General features: G+C 40.0%; 1 long non-coding RNA gene across 2 annotated transcripts in view; it reads left to right on the forward strand.

Annotated features, from left to right (window-relative positions):
• LOC131816897 (uncharacterized) overlaps nucleotides 1-11,294 on the forward strand; it is a 174,196-nt gene extending 162,902 nt beyond the window's left edge. For both annotated transcript variants that reach the window (XR_009348229.1, XR_009348230.1), the window contains 2 exons: nucleotides 1,248-1,409; nucleotides 11,032-11,294. This is a non-coding gene — a long non-coding RNA (uncharacterized LOC131816897). The remainder of the gene's footprint in view (nucleotides 1-1,247; nucleotides 1,410-11,031) is intronic.
• The last annotated feature ends 523 nt before the right edge of the window (nucleotides 11,295-11,817 follow it).

The raw sequence follows: 11,817 nt of genomic DNA on the forward strand, positions 1-11,817 counted from the left end.
TCTCATGGGTAATATGGCAAGAAAAATTTCTACCTTTCACAGTTACTGTGAGGATTAAAGGAGATATTATGTAAAGGGTCTAGGGAGGGGGATGCTTCCACAGTCTCTTCCTTATGACCCTTCATGTTTTCCTTACCCTCCATGACAGAAATGGCTAACTTGGTTGGTCAGATTCCAAGACATAGACCAGGTCATTTTTCCCTGTAGTCAAGATCACGGACAATGTGCCTGGGTCACACATGGGTGTGGATCTCTCTGGGCTCTTCTGTCTTTGTCTCCATAGTACTGAGTGACACTCCAACCCAGGCCTGCTCTCAGGCTTAGAGAGAGGGAACAACCAGGTTGAAGTTATTACTCTGTGAACGTGCAGCCTGGTTCAGCTAGTGTCCATTTTGATTGGGCATGTTCTTGGCTTTCCTGGTAGCTAAATATTTTTAATTTTACCCAAAAACGGCCCTGTAAACCTCAAGCTCTAGGCTTGTGTCCTCAGACCACCTTATCAGAGAAAAAAAACCTAGCTAAAATCCAAGTGTTGTTTTCTTTCGCCACTGTCTCCTGTATATATTTCTCCCTCCAGTCACTGGTGGGGGTGGGGGTCTAGGGGTGGCTGTGGTCTAAGGTAGGATTCTGGTATTCTTTTTTTTTTTTTTAAATATTTTATTTATTTATTTGACAGAGAGAAATCACAAGTAGATGGAGAGGCAGGCAGAGAGAGAGAGAGGGAAGCAGGCTCTCTGCTGAGCAGAGAGCCCGATGCGGGACTCGATCCCAGGACTCTGAGATCATGACCTGAGCCGAAGGCAGCGGCTTAACCCACTGAGCTACCCAGGCGCCCGGATTCTGGTATTCTTAAGCTTCTTGACTGAATGTTATCTAATGGGACTCCAAACTAACCATAATCTTTTTTTTTTTTTTTTTTTAAAGATTTTATTTATTTGTCAGAGAGAGCAAGCGAGAGCGAGCACAGGCAGACAGAGTGGAAGGCAGAGTCAGACGGAGAAGCAGGCTCCCTGCGGAGCAAGGAGCCCGATATGGGACTCGATCCCAGGACGCTGGGATCATGACCTGAGCCGAAGGCAGCTGCTTAACCAACTGAGCCACCCAGGCGCCCCAATAACCATAATCTTTAATATTATTAATCTTAGTAGTGTTTTGGTTATTACTGCTTAATAAACCACCCTAAAATGTAGTGGCTTAAAACAGTAATCTTTTTTTTTTTTTTTTTTAATTTCTCATGAGTGCTGTAGTTGGTGCTCTGCCTGTTAGTTCTGTTGGTCTCCTTTGGGTCTCTCACATGGCCACAGTCAGCTGGAAACTGAGGCTGGAAATCTCCAGGGTAGCTTCACTCATGTATCTGATCCCTCACTGGGCATGTCTGGAAGGCCAGACTCAGCTGGGACACTGGCAAGGTAAGACCTCTCTTTCCTACCATGTAGTCCCAGGGCTTTTCCCCCTCCATGTGAACTTACCCAGTGGTCACTCAGGGCTCCTAAATGCATAAAAGTGGAAGCTGCTAGACATTCTTTTTTTTTTTTTTTTAATTTATTTGAAACAGAGAGAGAGATCACAAGTATGCAGAGAGGCAGGCATAGAGAAAGAGAGGAGAAAGCAGGCTCCCTGCTGAGCAGAGAGCCCGATGCAGGCCTCAATCCCAGGACCCTGAGGTCATGACCTGAGCCGAAAGCAGAGACTTAACCCACTGAGCCACCCAGGCGCCCGATGCCAGACATTCTTAAGGCTGAAATGAAGAACCGCCAGTTTCCAGCTTGCAAGGAAGACAGAGCCAGGTACTAACTAGACTGAGAGACAAGTAAGTCCTGCATGCCCTTAGTAGTAGTGTCAGCTTTCCAACACAACTAATTATGGATGCCAGACAGCGAAGGATAAGGAGAGCGAAGGATAAGGAGAACATCAGCCCTCAGAAGGTAACAAATCAACTCTATCAGGAGTGACGAACTTTAGCCAGTCAAAACAGCTTTGGTTTCATCATGATTACAGTGTTACTATTTTGGCAGTTCATAAGGCACTATCTATGAACTTCCTTTTCCCACATCTTACTCGAGTTTTCCCATTAGTTCTCCTAGAAAAATTTGTAATAAATAACATGCATGAGAATAAAGAGATTAAATAAGATATAAATAAGATCATGGGGGTAAAAAGTGTCTTGTAAACACTTAAGTGCTCTACAAATGCAAAATGCTATTATTTTTAAGGGGAGCAGGTTCAAGTATTAGTGTTTGGAGAGAGAAGTGTTGGAGCCCCACGGCTGAGATGAGTAGTTCTAAAGCTGGTAAAAACCACAGACGTTGGGTAGAGACCACATTGCTAATTGCTGGCCTTGTGAACTCTCCTCCCTTGCTCTGACCCTCACTTCTGTCCCAACGCCCAACAGTTTTGAAAGTGGTGTTTGGTATCATTTAACTTCAGACAAGTTTGTAAACTGAGGCTGCAAAAAAAAAAAAAAAAAAAAAGCGAGCAAGAGAGAGAGAGCTAATGGGTGTTTAACCACTGTACCAAATTAATAATAAAAAAATTAATAATCAAATATCTGGATACAAGTACCTCAGAAAGAAATGAGAGTAAAGCACAGATAATCATCTCTTCTAGCTTCAATTGTATCAAAGAAAGAAGAATTTCTGAAGAGAAGGGAAGCAAAATTTATGGGGAAATACTTGTAGGCTGGAAGAAGGGCAAGCACAGTAATAAGAATAATTTCTTAAATTAATCTTATCATAAACACTGCAGGAGGTCTGTAAGGGCCTTTTCTGCTAAATTAGCCTCAACTACAAAGCCATAGAAATATACCAGAAAAGATGTTTGACTCTGTCTATAAGATTTAAAATAATTTTCACTTACTCTTATTCAGCAAGTATTTATTGAGTAATTATATACATGGTATTCTCTGCCTTCGGTTCACTGAAGTACATTCACTGTACTACATTATACAGGCATATGTTTTTCATAGTTTAATCAGAGTATGCTATTTTGTGTCTCTTCTCTCCTGTTTATATTACTCTATACACATTTCCATGTACAGACCAAAGTGAGGCTCTTATCATTTTTGGTAGCTACACGGCATTCCATTATATCCATATAGGCTGTGGTCCTTTCAAAACATCACTGAGTTGTGCAAAGTTATGTAAGCCAACACTAATACTTTGTGTTAATGTTTTTTAATAAAAAATAATATCTGTAGCTGCTTTGTAAATTATGTTTAAAAAAATCACATTTTCTTAATCTAGTTTACTCATATTTTCTTTTTTAAAAGGAGACCAGCTCATTCTGTGTGTTTTCTAAGTGTTATTCTTATTTAAATTTTTTAAAGAATATAAAATGAAGACTATTATCATATGATCTCACTGATATGAGGAATCAGAAACATGACAAAGGATCATAGGAGAAGGGAGGGAAAAATGAAACAAGATGAAACCAGAGAGGGAGACAAACCATAAGATACTCTTAATCTCAGGAAACAAACTGAGGGTTGCTGGGGGCCCAGGGTGGGGTGGGGTGTGAAGGATGGAATGGCTGGGCATTGGGGAGGGTATGTGCTATGGTGAGAAAAAAAATAAATAAATAAAATTAGGGGCACCTGGGTGGCTCAGTGGGTTAAAGCCTCTGCCTTCAGCTTGGGTCATGATCCCAAGGTCCTGGGATCCATCGGGCTCTCTGGTCAGCGGGGAGCCTGCTTCCCACCCCCACCTGCCTGCCTCTCTGCCTACTTGTGATCTCTCTCTCTCTGTCTGTCAAATAAATAAATAAAATCTTTTAAAAAATTAAGAAGTATATAAAATTGTTAAGGTACAAATATATGCAAAGTAAATAGTTTTCCATCGAAAATTGTCAAGCCCATTTAGTACTGATTCGAAATGTGTACATATTTAGATTCCTGATTATTTTTTGTAATTCGTCTTTCTGGTCATGGCTATTCTGCATTTGAATATATAAAAAGACCTTTAAAAATATGATTCTTCTCCATTTTTTTCCATCTCCCTTATTTCCTTCTCTCCTTTCCATCTGGAAAATAGAGGAAAAGAGTCTTACAAAGGTGAATACCTCCAAAGTTTTTCAATACTTTTCAAAATGTCTCAAAATTTATAACATTTATTTTCCAAAGTCCAATTTTGGGAAAATTAAGCCCAGATTTATAATGTAATGATCATTTCGTGGTTTTGCAGTGTCTTATTTTTCTTAAAGATCATTATTATGAAAAAAAAAGCAGATTTTTTAAAATGTGTAGTTCGTATTTGAATTGCGGATTGAATAAACTGGGTTGCATCCAGAGAAAACTGAAAGACAAGGAGTAACACAACCATAAATTAAGCTTTTTAATCATTGTTATTTTTGTAGTTCCTTCATTTCAACATTTTGAAATCACTAATCACAATATGTCTCCTAAGACAAGGGAAACAAAAGCAAAAATAAACTATTGGGACTGCATCAAAATAAAAGCTTCTGCACAGTGAAGGAAACAATCAATGAAACTAAAAGTCAATCTACAGAATGGGAGAAGATATTTGCAAATGACATATCTGATATATATATGTGTGTGTGTGTGCATGTACATACACACACACACACACACACATATATCCCTTTAAAAACTCAACACCTCAAAAACAAATAATCCAATTAAAAATGGGAAGAAGGCATGAACAGACATTTTTCCAAAGAAGACATAGAGATGAGGGCACCTGGTGGTTCAGTTGGTTAAGTGTCTGCTGCATTCAGCTCAGGTCGTGATCTCAGGGTCCTGGGATTGAGCCCTGCCTCAGGCTTCCTGGTCAGCGGGGAGTCTGCTTCTCCTTCTCTCTCCTTTGGCCCCACCCCACCCTGCTCATGTGCTTGTTCTCTTTCTCTCTGTCTCTCAAATAAATAAGTAAATCTTAAAAAAAACAAAAAAAGACATACAGACATACAGATGGCCAACAGACACATGAAAAGATGCTCATCATTACTTATCATCAGGGAAATGCAAATCAAAACTATAATGAGGTATCACCTCACACCTGCCAGAATGGCTAAAATAAAAAACACAGAAACTTTAAGTGTTGGCAAGGATGAGGAGATAAAGGAACCTTAGTGTCCTGTTAGAGGGAATGCAAACTGGTACAGACACTGTGGAAAACAGCATGGAGGTTATTCAAAAAGTTAAAAATTGAACTACCTTATCCAGCAATCATACTGCTGGGCACTGCACTCCTGTGTTTATAGCAGAATTATTTACAATAGCCAAGATAAAACAGCCCAAATGTCCCTCAACTGATTGGATAAAGATGTTATACACATCGTTATATCCATCTCTGGATACATGTTATACACACACACATACACACACATATGCGTGCATGCAGAGGAATATTTTTTTTAAAGATTTTATTTATTTATTTGACAGACAGAGATCACAAGTAGGCAGAGAGGCAGGAAGAGAGAGAGAGGAGGAAGCAGGCTCCCTGCCGAGCAGAGAGCCCAATGTGGGGCTCTATCCCAGGACCCTGAGATCATGACCTGAGCCGAAGGCAGAGACTTAACCCACTGAGCTACCTAGGTGCCCCCATGCAGAGGAATATTATCCAGCCATAAATAAGAATGGAATTTTGCCATTTGTAACCATGTGGAAGGAGCTAGAGAGTATAATGCTAAGTGAAATAAGTCAGAGAAAGAAAATACCATATGATTTCACTCATATGTGGAATTTCTGAAATGAAACAAACAAGCAAAGGGAGAAAAATAATAGAGAAGTCAAGAAGCATACTCTTAATTATTGAGAACAAACTGATAGTTATCAGATGGGGGGATGGGTTAAATAGGTGATGGGGATTAGGGAGTACTCTTGTTGAGAATCGAGTACTGGGTGATGTGTCGAATTGTTGATCACTATATTGTACACCTGAAACTAATATAACACTGTGTGCTAATTACTGGAATGAAAATGAAAATTTTTTTAAAAAATAAACTTAAAAAAGTCACTAATCGGGGCGCCTGGGTGGCTCAGTGGTTTGGGCTGCTGCCTTCGGCTCGGGTCATGATCTCAGGGTCCTGGGATCGAGCCCCGCATCGGGCTCTCTGCTCCGCAGGAAGCCTGCTTCCCTCTCTCTCTCTCTCTCTCTCTGCCTGCCTCTCTGCCTACTTGTGATCTCTGTCTGTCAAATAAATAAATAAAATCTTTAAAAAAAAAAAAAAAGTCACTAATCACACATGCTATGTAGCACCAGGAGTAGATAAGAACTGAAGACTGAAAGGTGAACTCATGGATAGTAGCATTGCTTGCCCAAATTGTTAAGAGTAACTATCATTTGAGACAATACTGCAGAGGACATGGGGAGCGGGAGAGGAGAAGGGAGAGTTGGGGGATATTGGAGGGGGAGATGAACCATGAGAGACTGTGGACTCTGACAGACAATTTGAGGGTTTTGGAGGGGAGGGGTATGGGAGGCTGAATGAGCCTGGTGGTGGATATTATGGAGGGCACGTATTGGCAAGGAACACTGGGTGTGGTGCATAAACAATGAATTCAGGAACACTGAAAAGAAATTTTAAAAAATAAATAAAGGCTATAAAGAGTAACTGTCATTTGTTGAGCCCTCACTCTGACAGGCATTTTGCTAAGTATTATATTATATAATTTAATCCTCAGTTTGGTTATAGTCCCCCCATTCTACAGATTAGTAAACAGAGGTTTGGAGAAGTATGGTAACTTGCACAAGATCACATGACTAGCAGAGTCAGGATAGAAATCTTGAATTCCAAAGTTTATGCTTTTCATATACCATACTGCCTTTATTTGGGAAAGTGCAATAGTTTACCTTTGGAATAGTCTCCTAGAGAAGAGATATATAAAGGTCAAGGTTGTTCTTCTAAGAAAAATATATGTCTTTTTATTAATTAAAATGTCAACATTTATTCTGGTCATATACTTTTAGTATCTTATCCCACATTAAAAGGTACAGATTTTGAATGAATGCAGTTTGGACTTTTAAAAGAAAAAATGTTACTGATTATTTATATAATTTTCATGTACTTAAAAACAGGCCTTCTAAAATCAAGCCTGTCAGATATTATATATACCTGGCCCCTCCCAAAAGATGAATTTGTTTACAGTGAGTAGAGGAATAAAATAACTGGTACCACAAACTACTTTTCTTCATCAATGATGAAATTTCAGCCTTCAGATAAATCTTTGTTCTTGAGAGATTCCTGGCCTGCTTAACTTTTGCAGTAAGAAATCCCATACGTTTTTTGAAAACAGAAAACGTTTTTTGAAGACTGGCAAACCTTGCACTGAAATTCTTTATAATTTGACCAGAGAATATGGTGCTTTCAATATGGCTACATGATTTGGCTATCCAAGATGTCTTGAAAGTAGCTTTGTTTGAGGGAAAGAATATTAACAGAGGCATCTAGAAAGATAGAAAATATGCTCTGGTAGCTATCCTCCAAGATAACAGAGACTGATCCTCGTATCTTGGTATTTCCCCTCCTACATTGAATCAGGGCTGACTTTTGTGACAGATTATTATAGAAGTGACAACGTAGGCCTTCTGAGGCTAAACAATAAAAGACAATATAATTTTTGCCATGGCTCCTTCGGTCCCTTGCCCTGGGGAAAAGCAGTCACCATGAATGCAAGGACCCCTGAAAATTAACTTATATGAAGAGAAACTGAGGCTTCCTGTTAACAGCCAGCACTAACTTGCCATTCATGTAAGTCAGCCACCTTGGAAGCAGGTCTAGGAGCCTCAGTCAAGCCTTCAGATGATTGTAGGCACAATCACCATCTGACTTAACCTCATGAGAATCTCTAAACTAGAACCAAACAGCCACAGAAGCTATGAGAGATAATAAATGTTATTGTTTGAGCCAAAAAGTTTGGGGATAATTTGTTTTGTAGAAATAGGTAAATAATGTACACATTAACATTTAAATATTTCTTTTCTCAAAAGATGTCTATACTCTAATTACTAGCTCATTGTTTCCCTGAGATATACTTCCACCTTCTTTTCTTTCTTTCTTTCTTTTTTTTTTTTTGAAGATTTTTTATTTATTTATTTGACAGACAGAGATCACAGGTAGGCAGAGAGGCAGGCAAAGAGAGAGGAAGGGAAGCAGGCTCCCTGCTGAGCAGAGAGCCTGATTCAGGGCTCCATTCCAGGGGCTCCATCCAAGGACCCTGGGATCACGACCTGAGCCGAAGGCAGAGGCTTTAACCCAATGAGCCACCCACATCCATCTTCTTTTCTTATCACCAATTCTTTTCAAAAAAGAATTCCTCTATTTTTTAACTTCTCTGACAAAACTGGTTTTTAGGGGCATACATCGAAGCATTTTCTTTCCTCCTGAGGAAATATCATTCTCTTTTCTCTATTTCACTAATTATACTAGATAATTCTGCATATAAAAGGAAAATAAAGGGTATTGCTATAATTAAACAGTTTAGCTCAACAATTCTAACTTTGCACCTAACAGGAGGCAACTTTCAGTGACTCCCCAGTGCCTATAGGATCAAGTTCAAACACCTTGCCCTGTGTGATTCAGCCTCCACCCTCTTCTCACCATGTTTTCTACTGCTTTCCTTCAAAGCTCATTGTTCCAGTCAAACTGAACTATGATGTTTCTAATTCATGGTTTTTGCATCCTAGCTATTAGGTGCATGTAAAACCAAAACAAACAAAAAAGCAGGGCTTGTGATAAAAGGAATTTGCGAAATGCTGTCTGTTGTAGATTTCTCAGGGAGGTTTACAATGTATTTAGCATATTAAGGGCTCTGGAAAGTCCCACAGTAAAGAAATCTGTTCACCTCAAACAAAACTTTGTTCAACTCAACAAGACTTAGTTGACTAACATATAAATCAGGATCCAGAACAGAAAACAGCACATATGCCAGGGAATCAATAAAAGGAATCTGACATGAGAAACTAGTTTTTAACATTTTAGAGGAATTCAAAGAGTAACAGTGGGACAGCCCACAGATGAGCAATATGAGGGAGATGCTACCCCCTAGACTCTAGGGACTAAGGGAAGAGGTAGTGCTGCCCAGATGTGGTAATACATTTTTTGGTAGATTCTCCAGCCCCAGTTAAGCCTTGTGGTAACAGAAGTTCTAGCTGACATTTTGTCTGATTGCATCTTCATGAGAAAGCCTGAGCCAGAACCTCGTAGCCAAGCCAGGTCTCAGAATTCCTGATCCTCAGAAAGTGTGTGAGATAATAAATAAATATTTGCTGTTTTTAACTGGTAAGTTTCAGAATAATATATTTCATGGAAGTAGATAATTAATGCAGGTATTGGTACCTAGAAGTACGATTCTCCTAAAACAGAATCCTAAAATGCAGAAGTGACTTTGGAACTGGGGGCTGGACTCTGGAGATAGTGAAAGCCCAAAGTACTTGAGGAAACCATTAATAGAGGTATCACAATTCAGGTGAAGGCTTGCAAGAAAATGAGGTAATGTTATTTGCTACTAGAGAAAGGGGATCCTTATTATACAGTGGCAAAAAGTTGAGCAAAACTGTTGCCTGCTCTAACTGAAAGGTAGAAAATGTGTCTAATGAACTAGGTGCCAGGCAAAGCTCTCTTCTTGCTGCCTGTAGATACATGTGGAGGACAGAAGTAAAATAAAGGAAGAACTTTCCACAAAAAGGAGACTGAATTTGCTGATTTTGAAAATTTTCACCTCTCCAAATAGTAAACAGTTCTAACATTAAGATACAGCTTCTGGGGCGCCTGGGTGGCTCAGTGGGTTAAGCCGCTGCCTTCGGCTCAGGTCAGGATCTCAGGGTCCTGGGATCGAGTTCCGCATCGGGCTCTCTGCTCAGCAGGGAGCCTGCTTCCCTCTCTCTCTCTGCCTGCCTCTCCATCTACTTGTGATTTCTCTCTGTCAAATAAATAAATAAAATCTTTAAAAAAAAAAAAAAAGATACAGCTTCTGAGCAAAGATCAAGTCCAGGGCATTGCCAGTAGAACACAGTCTAAAGATGAAGCAATGGTGCGACAGTAAAATCTTTTGTCAGGTTTTCAAAAAGATTTAAGGTTGTGTGTCAGAGTACTATTCTGTTCAGATAAATTGTCCTCTTAAGGATATTAAAGGTATGTCTCATATAGTCTCTCAATAAAATGATAAAGCATCTAGGAAGCTTAAATTCATTAGCCTTCAGCCATCTCATCAGAAAGGTATTTGTTGGTGTATCTTTTGTCTAACTGGTGTGAATCCAGTAAGATTCACAGAAAATTCATAAAATGTTTAAAGGAAGTGTATATGCAGAAGCATTCTCATCGTGGACCAAAACAGATAGTACAAAATGAAAAAAGGCCTTAAGTCTCTCAAAGTTCTACTCCTCAGCTGTAAACATGGGCTATCTTTCATGAAAAAGGGAGAATGACTCAGAAGTCAGAACCAAGACCCCAGAACATGAAGTTCAGAGTCAGGGAGAATTATTCTGAGACCTTGAGACTTAATCAAGGAAGCTTCAACATTTGCTCAGCTGGATTTAGGAATTACAATGGACAAGTGACTCCTCTGTGTCTGCCATTTTCCCTCTTTTTAAGCAGGAATATCTATAGCAGTTACACTATTATGCCTGTCTCTCCATTGTCTGTTGGGTGAATGTAGGGCAGATAGTATTGCTTTAGCTTCTAAGGGGGAGAGGGACTGAATTCAAGGAGCTATATTCAAGGAACCATACTCAGGGAGCCTCAGCTGCCCTGGGACTTGGTTTAGATGATGACGTGCTGATGTCAAGCTATTGCTATAAGAGACTTTTGGTGACTTTGGGAGAAAGTAAATACACTTTACATGTGAGAGGGACATGAATCATTGGGGACCACAGGATTTACTGCGGTAACTAGCCTCCAAGAGAGCCCTCATATCCTTGCCTGTTGGTATTCATAGCCTTGTGTGTGTTCCTTCCACACTCCATCACAGTTAGTCTGTGTTACCAGCAGCATGTGACAGAAGTAATGGTTTGTTAGTTCTGAGATTAGGGTATTAAAAAGACTGCAGCTTCTATTCTGGTATCTCTATCTCCTGGGTAGCTTCCTGTTGGAGAAACACGTTGCCATGTTGTGTGCAGCTGTGAGGAGGCCACCTGGCAGAATACCGAAGTCTCTGGCCAATGGTCAGTTAGGAGCTGTGTCCTGCCAACAACCGTGTGAATGAACTTGGAAGTGAACTCTGCAGCCCTATTCTGGCCTTGAGACAACTGGAGCCCCAGCCAAATCTTGACTGCAACCTCATGTGAGACCTTGAGCCAGAATCACCTGGCTAAGTCACTCTCAGATTACTAAACCTCAGGAATTGTGCAACATAATAAAATTTTTGTTGTTTTAAGCTGTGAAGTTTCAAGGTAACTTAACATGCATCAGTAGATAAGAAACACACAGACCAGGAGCCAGGCTTACCCAGCAGAATCTGGGACCACCAAGAGAAGGACTGTCCATCTGCAGTTGGAACCACAAAGGGGATGCAGCCACTACTATCTGAAGTACAGGGAGAAGGAAAGATCTACCCTGCCCATGGTTCCTCATCTGCTGCCCTTGCCTTCAGTGGCCAAACCAAACCACAAAGAAATTGATAAGAGAGTCTGAGAAATGTCATTTGTAAGGAGCAACTTCTTGAAATACAAAACATGGCAGCAGGAGAGAAGGAAATCAATTTGAGAACAAATAGGCCACTTACCAGCACAACCCAAAATGCTGTTTACCTGGAATTTCCAATATTCTTCAGAACCTTGTTTTCGAAGTCTACTTTGGGAAATAGTGGCCTAAATTGCTCTTTCCCAAATCTCTGCAAGTCCAAATCTTATACATAAATTATTGTCC

This window comes from Mustela lutreola, chromosome 15 (assembly GCF_030435805.1).
Source record: "Mustela lutreola isolate mMusLut2 chromosome 15, mMusLut2.pri, whole genome shotgun sequence".
NCBI classification, from domain to species: domain Eukaryota; kingdom Metazoa; phylum Chordata; class Mammalia; order Carnivora; family Mustelidae; genus Mustela; species Mustela lutreola.